At 42.4% G+C, this 27,409-nt stretch overlaps 1 protein-coding gene, 1 non-coding gene and 2 pseudogenes across 2 annotated transcripts in view; 2 read left to right on the top strand and 2 right to left on the bottom strand.

The window, feature by feature from the left end:
- The first annotated feature begins 219 nt into the window (after positions 1 to 219).
- LOC119529352 lies at positions 220 to 912 on the top strand (annotated as a pseudogene).
- A 15,015-nt stretch (positions 913 to 15,927) lies between these two features.
- Positions 15,928 to 18,216, bottom strand: LOC119527189 (annotated as a pseudogene).
- LOC119510666 lies at positions 16,548 to 16,677 on the bottom strand. The gene has a single exon (XR_005211995.1). It is a non-coding gene; the product is annotated as a small nucleolar RNA SNORA2/SNORA34 family (small nucleolar RNA).
- Positions 18,217 to 23,261: 5,045 nt separating the features above from the next.
- RAB7A (RAB7A, member RAS oncogene family) overlaps positions 23,262 to 27,409 on the top strand; it is a 79,671-nt gene continuing 75,523 nt past the window's right edge. The window contains exon 1 of the mRNA XM_037803078.1: positions 23,262 to 23,474. The gene's annotated coding sequence lies outside the window, so the exon portion shown is untranslated. The remainder of the gene's footprint in view (positions 23,475 to 27,409) is intronic.

Below are 27,409 nucleotides of genomic sequence, written 5' to 3'. Positions count from 1 at the left end.
TGAGTTTCCATACTCACACGCCCCTGACACGGCCCATGATGTGCCAGAAGGTGGAGGACAACGTGGAACAAGACACTGTGTGTTTTTTAACACTGATGGTCTGGCCATGAGTGGACACCACCCACCACAGGCTTGGCAAGGGCTGTGGGCTCAGGACTCAGGTGGCCACTGATGACCAAGACCAGCAGGACAACTCCCTGGCCCTCCTCCAATAAGGACAGTCTCAAGGTCTACACCCAGTTCTATGAGTTAGCCCCACCCTAGTCCCAATGGATCACAAGAAGGGCCCCATCATCCGCGAGTCAGTGAGCCTAATCATTCTTTGAGTGTTATAGTTTATATTTAATGATCCTTAAATTGTGGGAATTTTAGCGTTTGTTCCCAAATAGCAGAAATTGTAAAAATTGTGAAAACTGTGATTATCTGACATTTAATTGTTTTTAATTATGGAGTCTACATGCTTTTGTAGTATAATATTAATACAGTGATTATCCTCTTGTAAAAGAAAAGGAAAACGAGTGAAAAAAAATGTTTTAGTGATGTTTAAAAAAAGAAAAGCTCCAGGAAAATTCCTTCAAAGAAAAGATTGTGGAGGCTGTTTCTGAGGATGGTGAGGAGAGCCTCGCTTCCACAACTTATGGACATGTTTTCTGTGCTCTGCAAGTGGGCTCGCCAGGAACACACGGCAACTCTACAACTTCCACACCGATACCTTCGTCTGTAAGGAGGCCTGGCACTGACACTGGCCCGGCTCACCAAGTGGGAGCTGGACAAGGAGGAGGTGTCCTCGTGGGGGTCAAGGTCATTGAGGAGGCCAACCTGGATGCTGACAGCAAGCTGGGCTTGGCTAACCCCGAGAGTATGATCTCCAGGGCCCCCCACTTTCCCAGCACTTTCCGCATTTGGATCTGAGGATCTCGCAGAGGCCACAGGGGCCTGGAACCCCAATACCCAGCCCTGCTTCTACACGGCTATGACTTCCAAGTCCCCAGGAAAGGAACTGTGGCCTCTGGGGTTTAGACCCAAGAACACTTCCCGTAGTCCTTTCAGCAGAAAAAACCTTAACCAGAGAAGGGGGATGCAAAGAGTAGGGCCCTTCCCAGGCACCCCTATGGTCTGTCTCAGCACCCATGATCCCTCCACAGGTCCTCCTTCTCCCCCATCTTCCCCAGACCCCATCTAGAAATTTCCCCACTAGGACAAGAAGGCAGAAAACTTAAAGTGGAGGCAGGAAAGCACTGACCTGTGCTGGGCAGACATCCCAGTGGCCCAAAGCCGAGCACATTTAAAACCATTTTTTTTTAATTAAAAAAAGGGTGGGGGAGGATGGAAAATTTTAATGAGATACGCATTCTTTCTCCAGAACCCAAGGCTGGGCTGCACCACCCTCCTTGTATTCCTTCTTCCCATTCTCACACCCCAATACCCCCAATGTGAGGCTGGGTGATCAGTGGGCCCAAGGGCTCTGTCCCTGTCCCTGCCTCCAGGTGATGTGCACTGCCCTGTCCTCCTTCCCCAATGACACGAAATCCTTACTTGGGTGTGCTGTCCACAGATTTGTGAATTTCTGGTAATACAGCACTTTTATGTCAAACACATATACAGAAAACACACAGAATCTGGTGATGGGGACACTAGATGAGTGATAGAAACTTAATATACACAGGCACACATATGAATACAAGTAAAACTGAGGAAATCTGAAAGAGACCCATGGATTGTATCAACATCAATACCCTGGATGTATGGAAAATAATGAAGGTGGTATGCAAATAACAGAATTTGGTGGAATCACAAACCCCCAAGAAAAATCTAAGTGGTTCTGAAAATTTAGTAGTTAGTTTGTTGAAGAACCTCAGTGCCTCATAATACAAATACGAAAACTGCTCTAGGTAACAGATTTCTTAATAACGTATTTTAAAAGTTTTTAAAGTGTGTCATCCATGGAGAAAAGTGTTCAAATCCTAAATGTTCAGCTCGATAAAATTCCCCCCAAATGGATCTATAAATGCTGTGCAATTCCAGTCAGTATTCTAGCAGAATTTTTCATGGAAATTGATGAGTCTCAAATTTATATGGATAAACAAAGATCCACCGATAGCCAAGGCAATCTGGTAAAGGAAGAAAAAAGTTGCATTTACACTACAAGTTATTAAGACCTATTATGGGCTATAGTCATCAGAACAGTGTAGTATTGGCATGAGAACAAACAGATCAATGGAACAGGACAGAGCAAACAGACCCATAAATATACAGTTATCTGATTTATGACAGGGATGCAGGAGTGCAGCAGGGAAAGGATGGTCTTTTAAATAGATGGTATGGGGTCATTGCTATGCTCACTGGTCATTGCCATCCTCAGCGGGGCCTGATTCCCACACAGGGTCCTCTGGGGCCCCCCTACAGCTCAGAGCCAGAATAAGGGAGGTCTGACTCAGGCACGAATCCTTCCTTGCCTCTCATCTCCTGTCAAAGGCCGTACACCCCTTGCTTCTTGGGTCCCTCATCCCTGGCTAGCCCTCTTTGGTGAGGAGCCAACAGATGTGGTCCTCTGCCTCCAAGATGACTGATCCTTACCTCACTGTATTCATGTATCGTCTCGCACTGAATCAAGACTGGTCTGCGTGAGTGTGACTTCTTCAACTTGGGCCCATCAGACATTATAGCTTCTGCCTTGGTCCTTTGGATTGTTCATTTGGGGGAAGTCAGCTGTTATGTTATGAGGACAGTCAAGCAACCCTTTGGAGAGGCCCATCTTGAGAGAAAGCAATTTGGCAGCACTAGTTTGCCAGCCATGTGAATGAGCCACGTTGGAAGCAGATCCTCCAACAAGCCTTTGGATGATTCTAGACCCTAGCCTCGGAGGGGACAGTTTTGAGGAACCAGATATCATGGTGTAGATACAAGTCATACACCCTGTACTCTGTCTGAATTCCTGACCCACTGTGTAAGTTATCAAGAAAAACCTATAACTTCTACAATAGCTTCTGAAACCAATTGTATTGGTAGCAGAAACTTCAACCAGCAACTGCAAAGATTGCTGAGTCAATCAATTTAATCCTGACCACTAACTACCCAGAGTTAGGCCAGACTCCGCAGGTTCAGGGCCATCCCCTACAAGACTGTCCTTCAGGCACCATCCACAACCCTGGGGGCCCAGGTCACCAACACTTCTGACCAACTAGCTACAAATTCAGGGGTTCCCACCACCCCCTTGGGTTCAGTAATTCACTAGAACTGTTACCAAGAAAAGGCTCATTGCCCAATGCATACAAGAGCCAATTCTATGACATCAGGATTTTGAGAAAAGAAAGAGCTTTATTGCTAAGTCAACCAGCAAGGAGACTTGAGGGCCGAGGGAGATTTTATGGGATGGGAGGTAGGCATTGACATGGTTTGATTGGCTGGGCATAGATTTGCCCATATATGGTAAACACAGGCTTTCCACCAGATTTTCCCTGTTGAAGGGCCTCATGTATCAGATTGGCCTGGGGTCTTGGAGGTCATCTAAGGATACCCAGTCTGGGTTTCTGCACATGCTCAGGTTACACTGGCCTGCTAAACAAGCTGAAAAGGAGAAGGTGTTGCTAAGGGGTTAAAGAGTAGCTTTGGGGCTGTGTCATTTCCCCCTCGTGTTTTTGATCACTCCTCAGTCTTGAGGGATATAGGACGGCAGCCACTCTGACTACTTCAAGCTGATTAGGGGCATAGACTGGGGTTTGAGGAAAGAAAATGAACTTTTCCATTTGCCCCATTTGTTTGGGTCATTATACATTAGTCCCAATCTCAGTCCTTCTTGGGCCTCCAAAAAATATGAGTAAAAGTAACCTTCTAATAACTTTGTTTCCCTTTGTAAGGTCTTGGCAAACTGCTGTATTAGGATACACGAGAACATCAATTAGCACAAGTACCAATATTGTAAGAATAGGTGCCATTTTCTATCCTTACTGACAACCTAGAAAATGGTTACATACATTAAGCAGTTTACAAAGGTACATTAAGTTATAAAGCAAACAGTCAGACTAAGGAACCAAAGTTCAATCATTACTTATCTTGTGGTGTCTTTTTCTTAAAGAGCAATTTAAGGTCAGTCACTGGCTCACGAGAATACTCAAGAGATGAAAAGTTTTAAGTAGGTTCCCATGCCTATCCAATGTTCAGGCATTTAGGTCCTACAGTTTCCCCTGTCCATGAAGCCTGCTTCCCATCCAATTCCCATAGGTTGGCTTGGGGTCGTCGTCCTTGTGAAAAGGCACTAGTTTCACCTAGACCTTTTCTATCCAGCACTTCACAAGTCCTCCAGAATCTTTCCCTTACCCATTTATAAAGCTGTTGCAGCATTTTGGGTATTTGCAATCTCAGCACCCCACTCTTCTGGTACCAAAATCTATTTTAGTTTGCAAAAGCTGAAGAAATGCAATATACCAGAAATGGGTTGGCTTTTGCAATGGGGATTTATTAACTTACAAGTTTACAATTCTGAGGCCTTAAAAATGTCCAGTTCAAGGTATCAAGAGGACAATACCTGGACCATGAAGACTGGCTACCAGCAAGCTTGGTCTCCTCCGTCAGATAGCAGGGCACATGGTGATACTTGTTGGGCCTTCTCTCCCCAGTTTCATTGCTTCCAGCTTCTGGCTTCAGTGGCTTCCTCTCTAAGCTTCTGCATATTTCTCTTTTTTAGCTTCTGTCTCTCTTAGCTTCTATGGGGCTTCTCTCTGAACTTCTCTGGGGCTATCTTCTGTGAACTTCTCTGTATCTTTTGTTTCCTTGCAAAGGACCCTAGTAAGAAGATTAAGACCCACCTTGAATGAGGTGGGTCATATCTCAATTGAAATAACCTAATCAAAAGGTCCTACACACAGTAGGTATTACCCCACCACCGGGAATGGATTAAAAGAACATGATCTTTTGTGGGGTACAAACAGCTTCAAACCATCACAGTCACTATAGCATACCCTGCTTTTCAGAGTTCATGGTCCATGAAGCGACTCCCATCAGAGAACATCTAAGTCTGGATCCTCCAGGGGTTGGTCTGTGTTCCAGTTTGCTAAAGCTGCCATTATGCAAAATACCAGAAATGGACTGGCTTTTATAAAGGGGATTTATTAGGTTACATATTCACACTTCTAAGGCCATAAAAGTGTCCAAACTAAGATATCAAAAAGAGGATACCTTCACTGAAGAAAAGCTGATGGCTTTTGGAACACCTCTGTCAGCTGGGAAGGCACACAGCTGGCATTTGCTGGTCCTTTGCTCCCATGTTGCATTTCAAACTGGCATTCTCCGCTCAGTGGCAGAGTGATTCCAAAAGGAGCTGAAAGGTCACTCTGGTGGGCACTCTTACGCACAATATAGACAACCCTTTTCAGGTTCTAATGAATTGGAATAGCTAGCAGTAAATACCTGAAACTATCAAACTACAACCAAGAACCCTCGAATCTTGAAGTTGATTGTATAAAAATGTAGCTTATGTGGGGTGACAGTGACGATGTGATTGGGAAAGCCATATGAACCATACTCCCCTTTGTCCAGTGTATGGATGGATGAGTAGAAAAATGAGGGGGAAAAACAAAAAAGGCACCCAGTGTTCTTTTTTACTTTTTGTTCTTTTTCACTTTAATTTTTATTCTTATTATTTTTGTGTGTGTGGTAATGAAAATTCAAAAATTAATTTTGATGATGAACGCACAGCTATATAATGACACTGTGAACAATTGAATGTACGCTTTGTATGACTGCATGGTATGTGAATATAGCTCAATAAAATTGATTTAAAAAAATGGCATTCTCCAGAATATCTCTGAGCTTCCGTTTATCTTAGCTTCTCTCAGCTCTCTGCTTGGTTCTCCTGGAGCATTTCTCTCTAAGCATCTGGGGGTTCTCTCTAAGCATCTGGGGGTCCTCCCTTAGCTTCTTTGGGGCAAACTCTGGGCTTCATCTCTTAGCTTAGCATCTCCAAACGTCATTCTGTCTGCATCTCCCAGCATCTCCTAGCGTCTGGGTCTGTGTCACTCAGCTTCTCTTGGGGCATTTTGTCTTCTCTGCTTCTCTCTCTCTCTGCTCCTCTGAGCTGTTGTCTCTGTGCCTTTCTTAAAGTACTTCAGTGAACTAATCAACACCACCTGAATGGGCGTGGTCACATCTCCATGGAAACACTCAATCAAAAGGTTCCACCCAAAAAGATTGGATTAAAAGATCATGGCTCTCCTGGGGTCCATAACAGTTTCAAACTGGCACAGTCCATGATATCTGGTTGGCTAGAATAGACTTCTTCAATTATTTGTATTCAGTCATGGATGGGTTCTTCTTGCACACTGGGAAGCAGAGTGTTAGGATTTAAGGAAGAGACTGACTTCATCTTTACTTTTGGAGTATCCAGTAATATGGCTTAGTATTTTCCTAGCCTCCCAGAAGTAAGCCAAGAAGGAGTATCATCCAAGGAGTATGCACTACTGTGGGTTTTCCCAGAGTAAACTTTTCAGCTTCCTACAGCAGATCACCGAATGGCAACCACTGCTGTGAAGCATACTGGCTATCCTTGGGTCACTATATCCAATTGTTTGAAAAAGCAAGCAATAGGCCTTTGTGTTCAGTCCCAATTTTGTATCAGTATCCCAAGGCTTAGCCCTTGCCAATCATGTACAAACAGATCGAAGGGTTTCCTTATGTCTACAAGGTCAAGTTAAAAGTTTTTAATAGCATGAAATGCCTGCTGGCATTCAGCAGTCCAAGTTAGTGGCTCATTATCCTTTCCATTAAGGGTCTCATACAAAGGTTTGGCTAGAAGTCCAAAATTTGGGATCCAGATACTCCAAAATCCAGCCATTCCTAGAAGCTCCCAAAACTGCCTCTTGGGGGTTGGTATAGTCACTCTAGCTAACACTTCTCTCCTATCTGGTCTTTGCCTCTGGTTGGAACTTTATTTGAACCGGGTCAGCTGTCCTAGCCCTTCCTGGCATCCCATCGGCCTACACTACACGCCTTACCTTATTCTGGCTCTCACCAGAAATTCTGGGATCTATGTCTCTCTCCACTTGTAGCAAAGCTGCTTGAAGAGCACAGGTTTGCTCCGGAGGAAAGTAAGTGTTTATTTTCTCTGATGAGAAATTACAATGGTATAGGGCACTCAGGCATGTAAAGGAAACTGTATAGAAAAGGTTCATGGGCCATGTCCCCTGATACTCCAGTGACAGCCAATGTTCTTGAAAAAGGAGGATCCTGTCTTTTATTTAGAACAGAGTAGGTTGCTCCAGTGTCTACCAAAATGTCAAAGAGCTCCCCGCCCCGCCGCCATCATAGTTACCTGGGGCTCCTTGTGGGACCTGCCGCCTAAGGGTTCTCAGATGCCTGGGGAATTGAGGGGACCTTGACTGCTCTGCTGTTTAGAAATAGTCTTGCTGCCCCAGGCTTCAGAGAAGGTGGAGCACATTCCCCAGGGATTGGGGAGAGCCTGGTCACCCCACCGTTGTGATGGGGTTGAGAGTGTGCCCTGGAGATGGAAGAGAGTCCACATGCTGCCCCAATGTTTGAGGAGGGTGGGGCCGAGAAGAAGGTGTTCTCCCCAATGCGTGGATATGTTGGAACACTCACCCCAGTGTTTGGAGAGAAAAGGGCTGCTGCATAAGCCTTTGGAAAGTGTGGAACTGCTGCTCTCTCAAGCCTCAAGGATACAATCTCATTCTATAAATGACTCCCAGACTTTGAAATCTAATGGAGTTTGTCCTGTGGGTTTTAGGAATTGTTTTGGTTCTGTGAACCCTGTTTTCCTTTCAATTTCTCCCTATGGAAATGGGAACATTTATCCTATGACTGTCCCTCCTTTGTATATTGGAAGCAGATAACTTTTTCTGAGGTTCACAGGTCCATAGCTAGAGGGGAATTTTGCTTTAGGACAACCATGCCTGTAACTGATTTTGATGAGATCTTGTACTTACCTATTGTTACTGAAATGATTTAAGTTCCTGTGATATTGTGTTATTGGATGAATGTATTTTGTATATGGAAAGATCATGTCATTTTGGGGTTCGGGGGGGTGGAACGTGCTGGTTTGGTTGTAATATGTCCCCCAAAACACCATGTTCTCTAACGCAATCTTGTGGGAGCAAATGTATTAGTGTTGATTAGGGTGTGACCTCTTGATTGGATGTTTCCATGGAGATGTGACCCACCTAACTGTGGGTAATAACTTTGATTAGATTATTTCCATGGAGCTGTGGCTCTGCCCATCATTCAGCATGGGTCTTAATTAAATCATAAAGCTAAAGGATCAACAATAGGGTACCTTCACAGAAGAAAGGCCATTGGCATCTGGAAAACCTCTGTTAGCTGGGGTGACACGGAGCTGGCATCTGCCTGCTCCCAGGTTGTACAACTCTAACTTTGTAACCAAATAAACCCCCTTTATAAAAGCCAATCCATTTCTGGTGTTTTGCAAAATGACAGCATTAGCAAACCAGAACAGGGCGCTCTTGCTTCCAATGCAGTAGGCACATTGCCATGGCCCTATTTGAAGTGATCTTTCAGTTGGGTACAGGGGGCCCCAGGGGTTTTACCCATGATCGCTTGTCCATATCAGATAACGTCCTCCTTGTTTCCAGCAAATTGCAGCCTAAAGCAGTAGCCATCAGAGTGGCTTGACGTCTTATATTTTGCTGCTTTTGTTCCTTTTGAACCCGATCTTGGTTGATGCAGACATTAAAGGCAATCTCAACCAACTGAGACACAGGCATACCTAGACCCTCTTCCAACCTTTGCAGCTTCTTTCTGATATCAGGAACACTTTGACTAATGAAGGTCATATTGACTAGTCATATATTATTTGGGTGTTCTAGATCAAGATCAGTATATTACCTGTGTGCCTCAAATACTTTTGAGAAAAGTGGACAGGTTTTCTTTTGACCCTTGTTGTACCTCCCGGACCTTTTAAAAACTTTTTGGTCTTGGGACTCCCTTCTGCATCCTTGCTATGATGTATTCTTTGTAATTGTTAAATTTGACCCCAAGTCCCAGGGTCACTTGTGTCCCAACCAGATTCTGCTCCTGAGATTGCTATGCCATTGGCATTTGGATCAGGTTGTTGGGTTGCAAATTACGTGAGATTATTATAAGGTGTTCTCATTTGTACTCATAAACTACCATTTCTCAGGCAGATTAGAGTAATGCTCCCCACAAGTCTGTGGAATGCTGGGCTCAGTGTTTCAGTTGTATGAGCACCTTCCTGGAGTCACAGCTGAGGGTGACTAGGTAGCTGCAACATTCTAGAAGTTCCAAAATGAGGGTTTTCCAAGAACTACAATGCATCTTCACTTGTAAAACCTAGTGAAATTACGTGAGAAGCAGTTGCCTGTCAAAGAGCTCATCCTTTTCTCTTTCCTCTCCTTGAGACAATCATCAAGTATAGCTTATCCTGCTTCCTTCCACATAGCTGGCAATTAACTACTATTAAGTATTCTAGTGACTGTTAGGAACAGCTTGGCATTTCATTTCAGCCTCCCAAGAGGTAGACTTGACTCAAAGATCTTAAGGAGTGGAGATTAGAAGTCATCCACTGACTATGATATCATCCTGCCTAGTATTGATTATCTCTCTTGTTTGTAGCAATCATATGAGTTGATTACAAAAGGTAACCCAAATGTAGCCTATGCAGGTTTGAAACTGTTATGTACCCCAGGAAAGACTGTGTTTTTTAATGCAATCTTGTGGGGGCAGACTTATTATGGGTGGGATCTTTTGATTAGGTTGTTTCCATGGAGATGTGACCCACTCAACTGTGGGTGAGACCTTTTGATTATATTATTTCCATGAAGGTGTGACTCTCACCCATTCAAGGTGTGTCTTGATTAGTTTACTGGAGTTCTTTAAGAGTGTTCATGGAGAGAAGGAGCTCAGAGGATCTGAAAGAGACATTTTGGAGAGAAGCTAAGATATGTAATCCAGAGTATGCCCCAGGAGAAGCTAAGAGCCAATACAGACCCAGATGCTTGGAGATGTAGACAGAAAGACGTTTGGAGATGCTAAGCTAAAAGATGAAGCCCAGTATTTGCCCTGGAGAAGCTAAGAGAGTACCCCCAGATGCTAAGAGAGAAACGCCCTGAGAGAACAAGCAAGGATGCCACAGGAGCTGAGAGAGAGAAGCTAAGAGAGACAGAAGCCCAGAGACACTGTGGAGAAAGCCATTTTGAAACCAGAACCCGGGAGCTAAGGAACAGCAGATGCTAGCCATATGCATTCCCAGCTGACAGAGGTGTGCCAGACGCCATCAGCCTTTCTTCAGTGAAGGTATTAGTTTGGACACTTTTATGGCCTTTGAACTGTAAATCTGTAACCTAATAATTCTTGCAATGGCTCAAGCCTGAAGCCCTTCTGCACTTTCCATTTGACCCTAGGTAACTGTGGCACATTAGCCTTAGCCCAGAGAGACTTGCAAGCAGCTGCCCTGCAGCTTCCCCTCTTCCTGTATTTCCTTTCCCTGCCAGGGGGAGGGAGGGTGATCAGAAGGCAGGATCAACACATCTACTGCCTAACCAGAGGTTCCACTGGACACCACAATGTTCATCTCTTCCTCTTATAGGCCCCAACCCAAGCTTTAAGAGTAAGTCCATTGGAAACTAACCCCCTCACTTTGGGGAAAGGAAAAAAAAGAAAGCAATACTACCCAGTGGGCCAATGACCTATGTAGACTCCCCTTCCCTCTTCCCACACTTTTGCTCCTATGGGGTGGGGTGGGAGTGAGTGATTGTGGTAGGGCCGGTTCCACCACCTGTCTGTACACTCCTGGGGCCTGTTCTTGCACAGTCTTGACGGACGTCTTTAAATCTTTCTTACATGTGAGATCCTCAGTGCTCTTTAGCCTCAATTTTGGATCCTAGTTCTCAACGCCAGGAAAACAGGAAAAGACCCTCTCAACATCCGGATCAGAGGAATTTGTGACCTACTGTGGCCTGGTTTTTCTGCTTGGGTTTCCTTGCTGCTCCCCCTTCCTTCCCTCTAAATCTGTCCTCTAGAAGCACTGAATCGTCAGCAGTTTCTGCAATGAGTTATGACATGTTCTCTCTTCTCCTACCCTCTACATGTAGCTGTCCGTCTGCTCTCAATACCTTCCGGAAGCTTTACCCATGGGGATGTTCACTCTCCCACATTTCTGGATTCTATTACCGGGCCCCTTGTGGGCAGCCACTGAGGAAGCAAAAGCTTCTGTGGGTCCAGTCAGGTAGGACACCAAAGCTGCTGCAGCTCCTGCTGAGATCAGCCCCTGGGAGCGGCTGTGACTTTCCATTAAGCAAGTGATGCAGGCCTGGGAGTGGGAAGGTGGAGCCAGGTATAGCTGGATACAGGTGCCAAAAAACTTTATCATAAAAGCCAGGCCTCTCTCCATCTCTTTGCTTTTCTCTCTTTTGGCTTCGTTCTCTGGTAGCTTCCCCCCTCAAGGTGATAAGTAAGCCTCCAGCAATTCTAGACATGCTATGTTCTTTCTACCTGGGGGAAAGGTCTTCTTTCTTCCAACAGATCTGCCTCCTTCCACCCCCAAAAAAACCCAGACTTAAGAGGTATTCGCCCTGAGGGGCCTGGATCTGGTCAAGTGCCCATCTCTAAACAAGTCTCTATGGGCAGAGAGCAGCAACTGTGCACAGGGAGCCTTCAGAAAGTAGCCCATGGTGAGTGTCGTGATGCAGAGCGGTATGAAGTTACACTGTAGTGTGATATGTGCTTGTCTTTTTATGAGTTGCTCCCCGACCACACACATATACACGACCGGGAACTCCAGGTGCACAGGGACAGTGGCTGGTTCATCTCTGTGTCCCTAAGGTCACACCCTGGAAACCAGGGATTGATTCCTTTTGAACAAATGCTTGAATGAATGAATGAATCTTTGCTTCCGTTCACACCACCTAGTGGAAAAGTACCTGAGGCCACCTCCTGAGATTTAGCTCATCCTGCAACTGACGTGTATTTTCAATCATTCCCTTAAACAGGGCAGAGCACTTTACAAATCACTTTCATATCTGATTCCACCAATCACTCATAGAAGTGGGATTTTTTAGCTCCATTTAAAATGGAGCATAATGAGGCCCAGAGAGCTCAAGTGAGTTGCTGAAGGACACAGGCACTTACACTGGGTGCTGGAAGCCCTAGGACGTAACCAAGGATGGAAGGCTGGGGGTGGAGCCGGTGAGTGAGGGCACCTAGGGACAGCCAGCAACTCCTGGCTTAGTAAACACTGCCGAGGGAGCAACCCTTGAGCAAAATTGGCCATGTTTAAAGGGCAGAACCCAGAGAACTTCATAAATCATGCAAAGCGGTGTTAGGATAATTCCACATTTTATTCCACTTTGAATTGTTCAATCATGCAGTAAGTTTTCCGGTGACCAGTGGGGCTCTGGGGACATCAAGGCAGATCAGAAAGGTGCCAGCCCTTGAGGAGCAACCTGGTCTGGATGAGGGGCAGATGAATGAGCAGACAGGGAAGGAGCTGTCACGGAGCCATGGCAGGGACAAACCAGGGCTGAGGGGATCACCATGGGAACAGAGAAGCAATGGGTGGGGTCAGGAAAGGCTCTGCAGGTAAGGGCCTGGGGGAGGCACTCATTTCTTTTCTCTCTCTCAATCACACACACACACACACAGTCTGTTTAAAACCCTCCAGGGACTTCACATCACCCATTTTATAAATTACAAAGGCCTTACCATGACCACTGAGCCTCCAGATAACTTAACTTTGCCCGCTTCTCCCATCTCACCTCTTCTCCACTTTCCCCCTTGCTGATTCTACTCCAACCACACTGGCTTCTTTGCTGTTCCTTCAACGGGACACTTGGTTGTGTTTTGTGTGTGTGTGTATGTGTGTGTGTGTGTTTCCCCCTCACATTTTATTATGAAGAGTTCTAAACATAAAGCAAAGTTGAAAGAACTGTACATGAATACCCATTTACCCACCACCTAGATGCTATTGCTCACATTCTGCTATTTTTGTTTTATCACATATCCTTATCCAGTCCATCCATCTTTTTTTTGGGATACATCTCAAAATAAGTTGCAGACACTGGCATACTTCCCCCTAAACTCTTTGGCATGTACATCCTCGAGTCCAGTATTTATTTATGGTTTTGTTTTGTTTTCCCTTTGAGGTTAAATATCCCCATCTAGTGAAACACACAGATTTTAACTGTATGATTTGGTGAGTTTTATACATCTGCATAATGCAAACTCCTATCAAAATTTAGAACATTACTATCACCCCAGAAAGTTCCCTGTCCCCAAATCCCTATAGGCAACTACTGTTCTGATTTTTTTTAACCATAGACTAGGTTAGCCTGTTTTAGTACTTCATGTGAACATACATATGCTATGTGTCTCTCTTTTTTTTTTTAAATTCAGTTTTATTGAGATATATTCACATACCATACAATCATCCATGGTGTACAATCAACTGTTCACAGTACCATCATATAATTGTGCATTCATCACTGCAATCTATTTTTGAACATTTTCCTTATCCCAAAAAGAATAAAAAAAAGTAAAAAAGAACACCCAAATCATTCCATCCCCCCATTTTTCTACTCATCCATCCATACACTGGATAAAGGGAGTGTGAGCCACAAGGTTTTCCCAATCGTGTGTGTTTTTGCTTCTGCCTTTGCTGATTTCTCCGGCTGTAACATTTTCTTCCCAAGTATTCTCAACAGGCTGGCTTCATCTTGTCAGGGAGGTCTCTGCTCAAATGTCACCTTCTCAGCAAGAATGTCTAATACTGCTTCTCCTCCAACTTCTGTCACTGCACCATTTCATCTGCCTCCCAATTGATCTCTTTGTGGATTTCCTTTTCTTATTGAAATGTTTGATGGTTAATACAGACTCCTGGTTAAAACTTGATATTACAGAAGATATGCACTGAGAATCTAGCTCCTGCCCTTGTCCTCAGTCCTTAGGGGTGGTGACTTTGCCTGGTGTCAACTTAGCTAAGCTGGAACTATGTTTCCCAGAATTCTCTATATGGTTCTGTATTCGTGTTCATCATAAGAGATGTTTTGCTTGCGATTTGGCAGATGAAAGTGAAACTGCAGTCATGCTGTTTACACTCTGAAGCTCATGCAGGGTTCCGGGCACTGGGGCAGCTTGTGGATGGTGTCACGGGGTCTCCTGGCCTGGCTGACATAGGCCACACCCATCTTCTCCAGCCCACACCAGAACCCATCCTTCAGCTTTCCTGAATCTTGGGCCATGTGTAGTTCTGTGATGAAGATCTGCAGCAGGTCACCCACTCGTGGCCCTGGGTTAGAGGTGAGGAGAGAGAGACACGAGTTCCTGTTGGTCTTCATGAATTCCCACAACGCATTGCTCTCATGCCTGCTATTCTTCCTGGCTTCTGGTCTACCTGACTTGTAGTGATTGACATTGATCTCAACACTGAAACACAGAAGCAACTGCTTGCCTAGACTTTTGGCCAACTCCCACAACTGTGTACAGTCTGACCCCTATAATTATTTCCTTATTCTAATCACTCATAGCGGTTTTATTTCTCTTGGAAAATCTTGACTGACATACCAGGTGTTCCGGTTTGCTAATGCTGCCCCTTATGCAAAATACCAGAAATATATTGGCTTTTATAAGGGGGGTTTATTTGGTTACAAAGTTACAGTCTTAAGGCCATAAAGTGTCCAAGGTAAGGCATCAACATAGGGTACCTTCACTGAAGGATGGCCGATGGTGTCCAGAAAACCTCTGTTAGCTGGGAAGGCACGTGGCTGGTGTATGCTTACGCCCAGGTTGTGTTTCAGCTCCACTCTCAGCTCCTGTGCATTCTTCAAAGTGTCCCTCTTGGCTGCAGCACTCCCTCCTCTCTGTGAACACTTCTATAGGACTCCAGTGATTCAATTAAGACCCACCCATTCAGGGTGGGGTAACACCTCCATGGAAATTATCCAATCAAAGGTCTCCATGGAAATTATCCAATCAAAGGTCTGGCCCACAGTTGATTGAGTCACATCTCCATGGAAACACTCAGTGAAAGAATTCCAACCTAATCAACACTAATACATCTGCCCCTACAAGATTACATTAAAGAACATGGCATTTTGGGGGACATAATACATCCAAACCAGCATACCAGGTAACTACTTTTATTAGTTTCTTAAGTGTATGTTCTCATTCCACCATTATTTTTTTTCCCAAAAACAATCACATTTATTACATCCCTCTCAGTCTTTAGTTCCATGCAGTTAAAACATAGATTGTGTCACAATCTACAGAATTCCATACCCTATTTTTGTCACTATCAAATGTTTTCCTATGTGATTCATAAACATTGCTAAATATGTTTAATATGCTTAACATATTTCACATTGTTATGCCAAATTTACTTCTCCATTCCCCATCTCTGAAAATTTTAAGGCTGTCTCCAGTTGGATAAATATTTTTATGTAAAAATACTGGTTGTATTTTATTGTCTCCTTAAAATGAATTCCCAGAGATGGAATTACTACATCAAAGAGTAGTAAAGGTTTCCAAAAAGCTTGTATCAATCTATATTTCCACTGGTGGGGTTTAGGAGGGACTATTTCACCTTATTCTTACCATATTTTGAAATTTACTCATTAAAAAATATATTTTATATTTTTAAATTTCTTTAAAATATATATATATTTAAAAATAAATAAATATTAAATTTACAGATTAAAAAATGTCCTTATTTCATTTATTGATACTGAGGATAAACACTTTAACTATCAGCCACTTTCATCTTCTTTTAAATCTGTCCATAAATAGCCTTTGTCCAATTATGTTTTAAGCATTTATTTTAGTGTTTAGTTACTTTGCACAAGCATTTTGCATATTAGGGATAGTAATCTTTTATCAACATTATTGTTGCAATAATTAATAAATTGGCAAAATATTTAACAAGCAATATAAAAATTCACTTTTCCTGTCAAAAAAAGAGAAAGTTCTCCTTCTCATCTTCCTACTAAAGAAAAATACACTTTACTTTCCAGATATTTGATATCTCTTACAATCAGTAAGAAATTCAGTAAAATTTGTGCCTCTCATATAATGAAGATCATCACATTTAATTAACTAGTGCCTGTCCAGTGAAATCAACTTTTTCAACCAATGTCCATAATAAAGATGCACTTTCACAACCCAATAAACAACTCAAAATTTTTGTAGTCCATTATTACCATATTAGGTAAATATAGTCCCATAACAGAATCAAGAAAAATTATGATAGTTTCAAAAGCAAATTAACTGAAAGGAGAAAAAAAAATAGCCCATTTTGGGAAATACAAAGTTTCTCACTATTGAATAAAGTTTAAAACATATAGGTTAGGGATCTGACCATACAATAAGGGACAACACCCAAAGGAAGGTCACAGTCCAGAACTGTCCCATTGTTTTGGATGGAAAATACTTTCCACAGTGGGTTTTGGTAATAGTTTTGATGGCATTATAATTCTAATGAACATGTTAAATCAAGGATCCCTATGTTTTGGATTTCCAGTTTTTATTAAGACTACAAATAAATATTAGCTCACGTCTATCACCAATGACTCAGATGTTTCTTTCTAATGAATTGACATTTCCAAAGTTCTGAAATGGTCAACAGACCATACGAAGACATTTCTTTAGGCTCTTGCTGAAACCAAAAGCTCCATCAAAATGCTGGCCTTGATTCAGGGCCAAAGGAAAACAAAGACTCTCAATTAAAAAGACTAGCAGACATTCCCACTAGCCCTCACTCTAGCAAGGAAATCAGAGCCTGAACAGGCCAAGTAAAAAGATATGGGTAAGGTGTGTCTGGTCATTGGAAGAGACTGACTGGAACAATGAACATCATCCAGAAAGGCTAAACACCTCTGACTGGAACAAGTGGCATGAACCCGTGGGGTAGCACCACCTACAGCGAGCATTCTGGATCCCTTCAACTGCCTGTGTAGCAGGGCGGCCACTCCATAGCGCTGGCGATATCACCAGAGGCAATTTAGTTGCTTTAAGTTCTCTCATTCTTTGGCCAAAAGTCCCTCTGGGCCAGTCAAGAGGCTACTACCTAAGAGCTTTGTGTGCCACTTTGCGATTGTGTAAGTAACGACACTGCTCCTCTTTGAGCAGATTCTGAAGTTGTTTAAATTGATCATTGTGCAAAGACTGAAAATGGATTACCTTCTCACGCATAATCAGGGCCACTTCTTCTGCTGTGTGGACACCAGTATGTTTTAGGGGGTCTTCTTGATCACTGTCTATGCTGTTAGCTTCGTTGTCAGGGTCACCTCTCCATGTCTGATCCACAGTAATGGGTTCCTGCTCCCTATCTCTCCAGATGTCTTCATCCAGAATTTTGGGGGGTGTTCCGGTTTGCTAATGCTGCCTGTCATGCAAAATACCAAAAATGGATTGGCTTTTATAAAGGGGTTTATTTGGCTACAAAGTTACAGTCTTAAGGCCATAAAGTGTCCACAGTAAGACACTGACAATAGGGTACAATATATAGTTTGCATATATTGTGTCCCCCAGAAAAAGCCATGTTCTTTGATGCAATCTTGTGGAGGCAGACATATTAGTGGGTATTAAGTTGGAACATTTGAATTAGGTTGTTTCCATGGAAATGCACCCCACCCAACCGTGGGTGATAATTCTGGATAATTTCCATGGAGGTGTGGCCCCGCCCATTCAGCATGGGCCTTGATTAGTTTACTCTTAAAGTTGATACTCCAGTAACCAATCAAGATCCATGCTGAATGGGTGGGGCCACACCTCCATGAAAACATTCAATCAAGGGGTCACACCCTTATCAAAGGTGTCACTCACAGTTGGGTGGGTCACATCTCCGTAGACACACTCAATTACAAGGTTCCAACCTAATCAACACTAAGACATCTGATCCCACAAGATTACATCAAAGATAATGGTGTTTTGGGGGAGATAATACATCCAAATTGGCACAGGGGGCTTCACTGCAGCTACTTTCTAGAGTCTGAGAACGAAGCTCTGTCCTAGCATAAAAGCTTAGCTGGCACAAGAGCGTTGCACCCACAGGCCCTGGGTTGATCTTCATTTGAGCATGAAATGCCAGGTCACGCCTATGGGCATGTTCAGCACAGAAAGACACCCCATCTTTCTTCTCAGGCTTTGGGGCAGCACTGGGACATCTTTTTCCATTCATACTGCTATATAACTACACTGTTTGAAGGGTGCATTTTTGTCTTCAGTCTTATCATATGTCATAATGGTGTTAGCTTCATGTCGAGTATTTAAGTTATAGGATATCAACTTTAAGAGTAAATATTACCCAAGGACTTGTTCCCTATTCTGGGGAGAGTTAGTGCATTTCCGGTTGTATGCAGGACAATTGAGTTTTGTGTTAAGGGGATAAGACAGGGAAGAAAACAAAGATATTTGCTTTATATATACATACAAACATACTCATAACTAAAGAAGGAAGAAATATTCATAGCTATGACAGTCCTTGTTTGTGTAACTGGTCACATGGTCATAGCTCATATTTATCACTAACCTCTTCCACTACCCAATCCATATTCCTTTTACCCTCAGCTAGCATTTCAGCCGTGGTTCTTTGTCTGGTGGGGTGACCCAAACTTTCATTCCTGAAGTTTCTTGGTCATTGGTAGTCCTGCCTAGATTAGGTTGTTGCAGTTTTCCATTGACTTTAATTACAGGGCATGGTAGTACTAAGAGACACTCTAGGGGATCTCATGTATTCCACACAAACTCTTCTTTACTTCCATTGTGTACCTGCAGTTCTATTTCCCCTTAATAGTCAGGATCAATCACTCCAGCCAGTTCAGTAATCCCCTTCTTTACCTGTTGATTCAGAGGCATGAGGAACCCAAAATGGCCAGGTAGCAGTCTTAACTTCTAGTTAAATGGAATCATTGTCATGTTCTTTGGTGGAAGCAAGGATAGTTCAACATAAGAAAACCAATCAATGTAATACACCACATTAATAGAATGAAGGAAAAAACCACATGGTTATCTCAACCATTGCAGAAAAGGCATGTAACAAAATCCAACACCCCTTGTGGATCACACCCCCTTTAGCTAGTGTATGGATGAGTAGAGGAATGGGGATAAAAACTAAAGGACAAATGGGGTGGGATGGGGGGATGATTTGGGTGTTCTTTTTTCACTTTTATTTTTTATTCTTGTTCTGGTTCTTTCTGATGTAAGGAAAATGTTCAGATAGATTGTGGTGATGAACGCATAACTATGTTATCATACTGTGGACAGTGGATTGTATATCATGGATGATTGTATGGTGTGTGAATGTATTTCAATAAAACTGAATTTAATTAAAAAAAAGATCCAACACCCTTTCATGATAAAAAACACTCAGAAAATTAGGAATAGAAGGGAACATTCCCAACATGATAAAGGGTATTTACGAAAAATTCACAGCCAATATCATGCTCAATCATGAAAGATTGAAAACTATTCCCATAAGCTCAGGAAAAAGACAAGGATACCCTCTGTCACCACTGTTACTCAACATTGTACTGGAAGTTCTAGCCAGAGCAGTCAGGCAACAGAAAGAAATAAAAGAAATCCAAACTGGAAAAGAAGAAGTAAAATTATCCCTATTTGCAGATGACATGATCCTATATACAGAAAATCCCAAAGAATACACAAGAAAGCCACTAGAGCTATTAAACAAATTCAGCAAAGTTACAGGATACAAGATAGATACATAGAAGTCAGATGGGTTTCTATACACCAGTAATGAACAATCTTAAAATGAAATCAAGAAAACAATTTCATTTACAATAGCATTTAAAAGAATGAAATATGTAGAAATAAATTTAACCAAGGAGTTGAAAGACTTGTACATTCAAAACTACAAAGTGTTGCTGAAAGAAATTAAAGAAGACCTAAATAAATGGAAAGACATCCCATGTTCATGGATTGGAAGACTTAATATTGTTAAGACATCAGTACTGTGTAAAGCAATCCATATGTTCAATGTATTAACTACAGAAATTCCAGCATCCTTTTTTTGCAGAAATGGAAAAGCTGATCCTTAAATTCATATGGAATTATAAGAGGCCTCACCAAGTTAAAATAATCTCAAAGAAGAACAAAGTTGGAGGACTCAGACTTTTTAACATCAAAACTTACTACAAACCTACAGTAATTAGAACAGTTTGGTTCTGGCATAAGGATAGAAGTAGCAACAAATGGCATAAAATTGAGTGTCGAGATCTAAATCCATACATCTATAAGCAGTTGATTTTTGACAAGGGAGCCAAGTCCATTCACTGGGAAATAATATTTTCTTCAACAAATTGTGCTGGGACAGTTGGAAATCCACATGTAAAAGAAATAATGTGAACCCCTACTTATCATATTCAAAAATTAATTCAAACTGAATAAATGACCTAAATATAAGAGCTAATACTGTAAAAACCTCCCACATAAACATAGGGAACTATCTTCAGGACCTTGTAGTAGGCAAAGGATTTTTAGAATTTTCACTAAAATAACAAAAAAAAAAAAAACAAAAGAAAAAATAGACAAAATGAACTTCATCAAATTATAAACTTTTGCGCATCAAAGGATGTTAACAAGAAAATGAGACAACCTACAGAATAAGAGCAACTAGAGGGACAATGACAATTAAAGGCAATACATGATCCTAGATGGGAGGAGAGAAGGCTCAAAAGAACATTATTGGGACATATGAAAAAACTGGAATATTGACTGTAAGCTTTATATCAATGCTAAATTTTTTGAACTAGGTAAATGCACTTAAGGTGCGTACATATGTGAATATCCTGTTTTTCATGAAATGTACATGGCAGTATTAAGTGTTTAGAGAGCATGATGTATACAACCTACACTCAAGTGTTCAGAAAATGGATTGATAGATAGATACATGGATAGACAAATGGACTGGCAGATTGATGAATAGATAGAATGATTTGGCAAAGGTAGCAAAATGTTAAAATTTGTGGATCTGGGTATCTGGGAGGATAGGGGTATGTTAGAATTCTCTGAAAGGGGTGTGTACTATTCTTGTAAATTTTCTGGAAGTTCGAAAGCATTTCAAAATAAAAAGTTTAAAATTAAAAAAAAAAGACAACCTAAGAATGGGAGAAAATATTTGGAAACCATATATCTGATAAGGGTTTAATATCCAGAAAATACAAAGAACTACAACAAAAAGACAAGCAACCCAATTAAAAAACGTGCAGAAGAATTGAATAGACATTTTTCCAAAGAAGATATTCAAATGACCAATAAATATATGAAAAGATCCTCAACATCATTAGCCAATAGAGAAATGCAAACTAAAACTATGAGCTATCACTTTACTCCCACTAGGATGGCTATTATTAAAGATACTGAAAATAGCAAGTATTGATGAGGAGTGGGAAATAGGAACCCTTAGACATTGTTGGCGGGAAAGGTAAAATGGTGCAGCCACTGTGGAAAACAGTGTGGTGATTCCTCAGAAAGTTAAACATAAAATTACCACATGATCCAGGAATTCCATTCCTAGGTATACACCCCAAAGAACCGAAAGCAGGGACTTGGACAAATATTTGACTATACTGTTCATCACAACATTATTCATAATATCCAAAAAGTAGAAGCAACTCAAGTATCCATCAACTGATGAATGGATAAATAAGATACGGTATATCCATATAACATAAGGAGCATTATTCAGTATTAAAAAGAAATGAAGTGCTGGTACATGCTACAACATGGATGAACTTTGAAGACATCATGTTGCATGAAATAAGCCAGACAGAAAAGGAGAAATATGGTATGATTGCTCTTAAATGGAATACTTAGAATAAGCAAATTCATAGCGACTGAAAACAGAAGAGTGGTTACCACAAGTGGTAAGCCACCTTATTTCTAAATGAGTATGAATTTTGGTTTGGGCATGATGAAAATAGTCTGGAAACAGATACTGGGGAAAGTTACACTGTGTTTTCAATGTATTTAATGTCAAAGAATTGTCCACTTAAAATGGTTAAAATGATTTTTGTTATGTATATTTTACCAGAATTAAAAATAAATATTTACATTTAAAAAAAATTAAAAAGCAGACTAAATGATTAATAACTGTATTTATATAAATTGCTGAAGGCACAAAAATATAAATATGGATATAAAGTGAAAACTTAGTTTCCCTCCTACCCCTTCCTCCAACCCTTCACTTTCATTCTTCAGGTTACCTTACAATTGTTACCTGTTTTTTGTGACACTTCATGTTTATGCAATCAAATATATTTATGTATGTATATTATTTTTAAATATATGATAGCATACTAACATGCAAAAAAATTTATTCCAAAGGTTTTGGACTGTAACAGAAAAAATGGAGTTTGCAAGAACCAAGATAGTATAAACACTATGAGAAGACCATGTTTTTGAATATGGATATAAAATTCTGAGTAGATCTTAATTGTATTCAATAGAGTTGGGGCTTGAGAGAGTGCCCCACCTTGCAAAGAGATCTACCACAACCATCTTTATTGCCTCTCTTTTAATACTAAATTTACGGAGACTTAAGTTCCTGTTCAATTTCCTTGGGCTATCTGGCGATGTCTAATTACTCGTGTATCTCTATCACCCAGCTAAACAATTGGTGCAGTTATCTGTCGTCTATTAAAAAGATCACACACATTGGCATCAGAAAAGACCTTAGTTGGCATCCTGGCTCTGCTACTTACTGTGTGACCTTCTGTACTGATCTCAGCTTCCATTTGCAGAACGGTGGTAATAATACCCTTTTCTTAAGTGGTTAAAATAAGCACTAATGGAGACGTTCAAAGTGACTAGTATATTATAGCACAGCAGGTCCTCAATGAAGATGAATGCTCTTCTTTACCCTTGGGTTAGTCTGTCAAATGGTCAGGTTTTGTCTCTAAGGACCTGAGATGTGTCACTGGGCAAGCTCGTTCCTAGCGGAGGCTTTGCGGATCCTGAAGAGCTCGGAGCACACAGTAGGACTACTTGGTTGCGTAATCAGTGCCTTCCAGAGAGTGACACAAGTTTACCTCGTCCTCTCTCCCCAGGCTGAGAATCCAGGTAGCTGGAGTCCTTTTGTGGATCCATCATGGCGCCGTCCTGCTTCTTGTACGAACATTAAAGATGGCGACTACCGATCGGGGGCCGACATGTTTCTACTGTATGACCCAGGCCCAGGCCAGAGGCGGCCGGAACGTGACGCAAAGTTGAGGCGGGGCCCCGCCAACGCACCCTAGGCGTCGAGCGTCTCGTGATAGGTACTTCCGCTCGGGGCGGCGGCGGTGGCGGAAGTGGGAGCGGGGCAGGAGTCTTGGCCATAAAGCCCGAGGCGGAGGCAGCGGCTGCTTTGGACCTTTAAGAGCGCGGAGCGACTCACCGGTAGCAGAACTTGGACTTCTCTGTCCCTCAACTTCCTTGTTTTGCCTCCTCGGCGGGAGTCCTCGCAACGCGCCCGGCCCAGAGCCTCCAGCGGAGCGGCCGTGGTAAGCAGCGGGCCCAGCCCGGCGGTCTGCTTGGCCGCATCCCCCTTCTCCGCCCCTCGGTCGGCTGGGCCTCGCGTCGTTCCTGTTTTCCTGGGCAGGTTCTCACTCCGGGCCTCCGTGGGAAACTTCGCCTCGCTCTGGGCCAGAGGAGCAGGCCTGGACCGCGCCCGGTCGGGGAGAGGTCAGAGGTCACCGGGTGTGACCTCTGCCCAGGGTGCCGGCGCCGGGCGGGTAGTCTTCCCGCGCCTTGCTTACTGGTGGCGTCAAGAACCGAGACCAGAGAGGGTTTCCTGACTTGGGTGGCCCCTGGGCATGGGGCGGGGAAGGAGTGGGGGTGCTTGGCCCGCGGCGGGACGCGCCAGCCGGTTGAATCCCTTGGAGCTGCGAGCAAGCGGGTGTTGGAGCCGATCCCTCCCGTGCCCATGTCGGGATACGCTGACCCAGGCACCGCCGATCGCGCGGGCCCTGGTGACAGGTTCCCGGAGCTGAGCCACGTTCCCATCTGTCCTGTTCAGTTGAACAGCCTGCTCTTGGTGGGAGAGGTTCCCCGACGACAACTGAGTCAAGGCAGTGAGTCAAGTCACGTGCACTGGGCTTGCCTCAAAGACTTGTATACATGGGAGAAGCCTCTGGCTGTGGGAGACAGGGAGCTTTTTGTGATAAGCCTGTTATGCTTAACACTGAAAGAAGTTTTCAAACTTTTGGGGGGGGAAGTTGGTGGTTGGCCGAAGAGCTACTTTGGAATTCTGACTGCACTGGGGCCTTCAAAGCATAATACTTTGTAAAAGTGGGGATATTGAGAATAAGAATAGCAAATATTTGAGCGCTTATTGTGTGCTGGACATCATGTCGAGACCTCCGTACACATCGTTTAATTCTATGAACAGCTCTCTGAAGTACCGTTGTTTTGCCCACATATTGATAGGGTAATTGAAGAACAGAGATGTTAAGTTACCTGTGCAAGGTCACACAGTTAATAAGTTATGGAGCTGAGATTTAAGTTCATGTAGTCAGACTTTAGAGTCTTGTTTTCTGCTTTTAGGTTATTCTGCTTTCAGGTGCTCCTGAGGCTTGTGATTTCTCTTATGCCACCTAGTATCTGCCCCTCCAGTCCTCTCTTTATAGCGATGTCATTTCAAAGCCTCCTCAGGTAGCCTTAGTTCTTCTTTAAAGCCGTAAGTCATTCCTTTTGCAATTGGGACTTAACACATATTATTGTAGTTGTGTTATATGAGCCCTTGAAGTACTTGCTAATTTAGGTTTGGAAAATTGTTTTATTTAAATCTTTTGTCAAGCCTGCCATGTGAACTTACTACCTTTAGCAAAGATGCGGAGTTAGGAAATAAGTGTCCAGCCAATTGGTTCTTCCCTGTTGAGAATACTCTGTCTTCTCTTTGGATTCCGAAAGAACAGACTTTTGTCTCTTCCTTGTGATTTAAGCAGCTGATCAGCCACATGACTTCCCATCCATGGATTAATAAAGTCTCCTGTTAGTGTGTCCTCTCTTCAAACTTTGGAGGATTTGTTCAGGTTTGAGTCTAAGAACTGGAACAAGAGTTATGAGTATTTCTCATCCTGAGGATATTATCCAAGCTGAAGCTTTGTGCTCACAACCCCATTGTGTTCTCATTTGTCCTTTTTAATTTTACTAATAAACCTGATATATTTAAGTGAGTAGTAAGTATTTTGGCTATAAATAAAATAATGTTTGGGTTTAAAGGAGGGTAGTGATGGGCAACATTCATTCATTCACCAAATGTTCTGAGTGTCTACAGGGTATCAGACATTGCTGGGTATTGATTTAGAAGAGACTGACATGGTTCCTGTTTTGAAGGAATTTTAAAGTAGTGAGTGGTCTTGGCTAGGAATTCTGTTGTGGAATGACGTGGCAGTAGAACTTGAGGCTTTGGAAGAAGGAGTTATTTCTCCTCTCTGCAAATGAATCCGTAGTAATCCAAAGAGTCTGGTGTTCTAGCTGAATTGAAAGCTTTGTTAATTTTAACAACAGCATTTGTGTGGTTTGCTCTTGAAGGGTTTAGAAGACAGTTTCCAATTGATCATGTCTTTTGAAGAGTAACCTTCAACACCAAACTTGTTTCTTTTGCTGTAGTGGCATTTTTTTTTTTTTTTTTTTTTTTTTCTTTCAAGAGGGAATCGATGTCACTGCTATTCCATTGCACTGCAAAGGTTAGATGTTGCGGTGCTCTTTGAACAAAGTACACTTGGCATGCTGGATTTTTTTTCTTCAGCTGACAGACAAAGTTTAATGTAGCCCCTATCAGTCACAGTACCGGTAACATCCTAGACAAAACAGGTGTCATCCCATCTCCCACAATTGTCTCCACTTCTGTAAAAGGAAATTAGGGTTTTGCTTTTGTGGTAGAACTGCATGGGTAAACAAGAAAGGGTGGAATGTAGGGGAAGACGCTAAAAATGGTTTTACTGGTATGTACGTCCAGGTAATTGTTAACAACTACTTGGGAACAACACTTTTATTTGTTTATCTATTTGCCTCTTTACGTATTTATTTATGGGGGCCAACCTTGCCTATTCCCCCAAGCCCCATAATCAGAGAACATTGCTTTATAGCAAAGTGTGGTTTTAAATGAGATTCCTCTCCCTACTTTCAAGTAAGGAGAAGAGTTTTGGTTATTTGATTATCTTTTAATAAGTGTTCAAAGAGGTATGCGTTAGTAACGCTTTTGCACTTACATTTGACATGAGCCTTTCTGTGCAGAAGTGTAACAAACCCAGAACACAGTAGTAGTGTGACAGTAGTCTTATACATTGTTGTTCCTTTTGGGATTTGATATAAATGTTTTACTGTTAATTCTATGACAAATTATCAAAGTCTCCATTATAATTCAACAAATATGGCTGGATAGATTTGTCCAGATACTGACCTGGGAGCTGTAAGGCAAGGTTTTGGGGGCAAGTAAGGAGGAACTGTCCTCCTGAGAAAGGCTAAACATCGGTTCCCCTTGGCACTGATGTCATCCCCGTTTTGCAGCTATTGGCTTTCTGCTCATTCTTGTCTCCCATATAAGGTTGCCATTGTATTCTCAGGGTTCCATTCCTATGTATTACTATACAACTTACCTATTACTGCCATCTGATCTCTGCTTAATCTGACTGCCATTTGCTGTAGAAACACAATGCAAAGTGTTGATCTTTTCGGTTATTTGCTCTCACATCTCTATGCTTTGCTTTTTCCTTCCCACGTATAGCCTTACAGACAGAAATATACTTTGCATTTATGTTTTAAAACTTCTTGATGGTGGTTGTGGTCAGCGTGATTTGTGGATTAAAGGTAAAAGTAACGTGAGTGAAATCAGAACAGGCTTTTTTTTTTTTTTGCCACATCTCTGACTAGTTTCAATTTTAGTATTCCAGGCTGGGGTTTCAAAAACAAATTTAAGAATAGCTACTTGCAAAATGTCTCCGTGGGGGAGGAAGAAAGCTTGGGAGTTAGTTCCAGTGGTGACACACAGTGTTGGCCTTGTTCGTTTATTTGCGTGAAGACGCAGCACTGGGTGCAGGGGCCCGAAAGCCTCGCCTAGGACTCCCTGTTTTAGTGAGGTCATCCCTGCTAGATCAGTCTGCCTGATTGGGTTGTCCTTTCCCTGCTTGCCGAGAACTGCTTGCCCTCGGAAAAGATTAAATCTAAGGAAGGCTTGGGAACCTGGGCAGTTGAAGGAATTCTGCAACCTTGCCTGGTTTTCAAACGGTTTTGTGACTGCTGCCAGATACAGTAAAGGAAGCTTTCTGTTAGTACCGTTTTCCTTGGAGTTATCCAGCTCAGTTCAGGGGTCCTTTATTGTGACACAGATAGTTACATCATTGGTTTCCAGTCCTTGCATGTATGTGTAATAAAAAAATTTAACTCCTGTTTGATAAACTTTTCAGTTACAGTTATTTGAGAGTACCTAATGGCA

The sequence above is a fragment of the Choloepus didactylus genome, chromosome 1 (genome assembly GCF_015220235.1).
Source record: "Choloepus didactylus isolate mChoDid1 chromosome 1, mChoDid1.pri, whole genome shotgun sequence".
Classification (NCBI taxonomy): Eukaryota; Metazoa; Chordata; class Mammalia; order Pilosa; family Megalonychidae; genus Choloepus; species Choloepus didactylus.
Note: the sequence above shows the minus strand (reverse complement) of the source record. Positions and strands in the feature narration are given on the sequence as shown.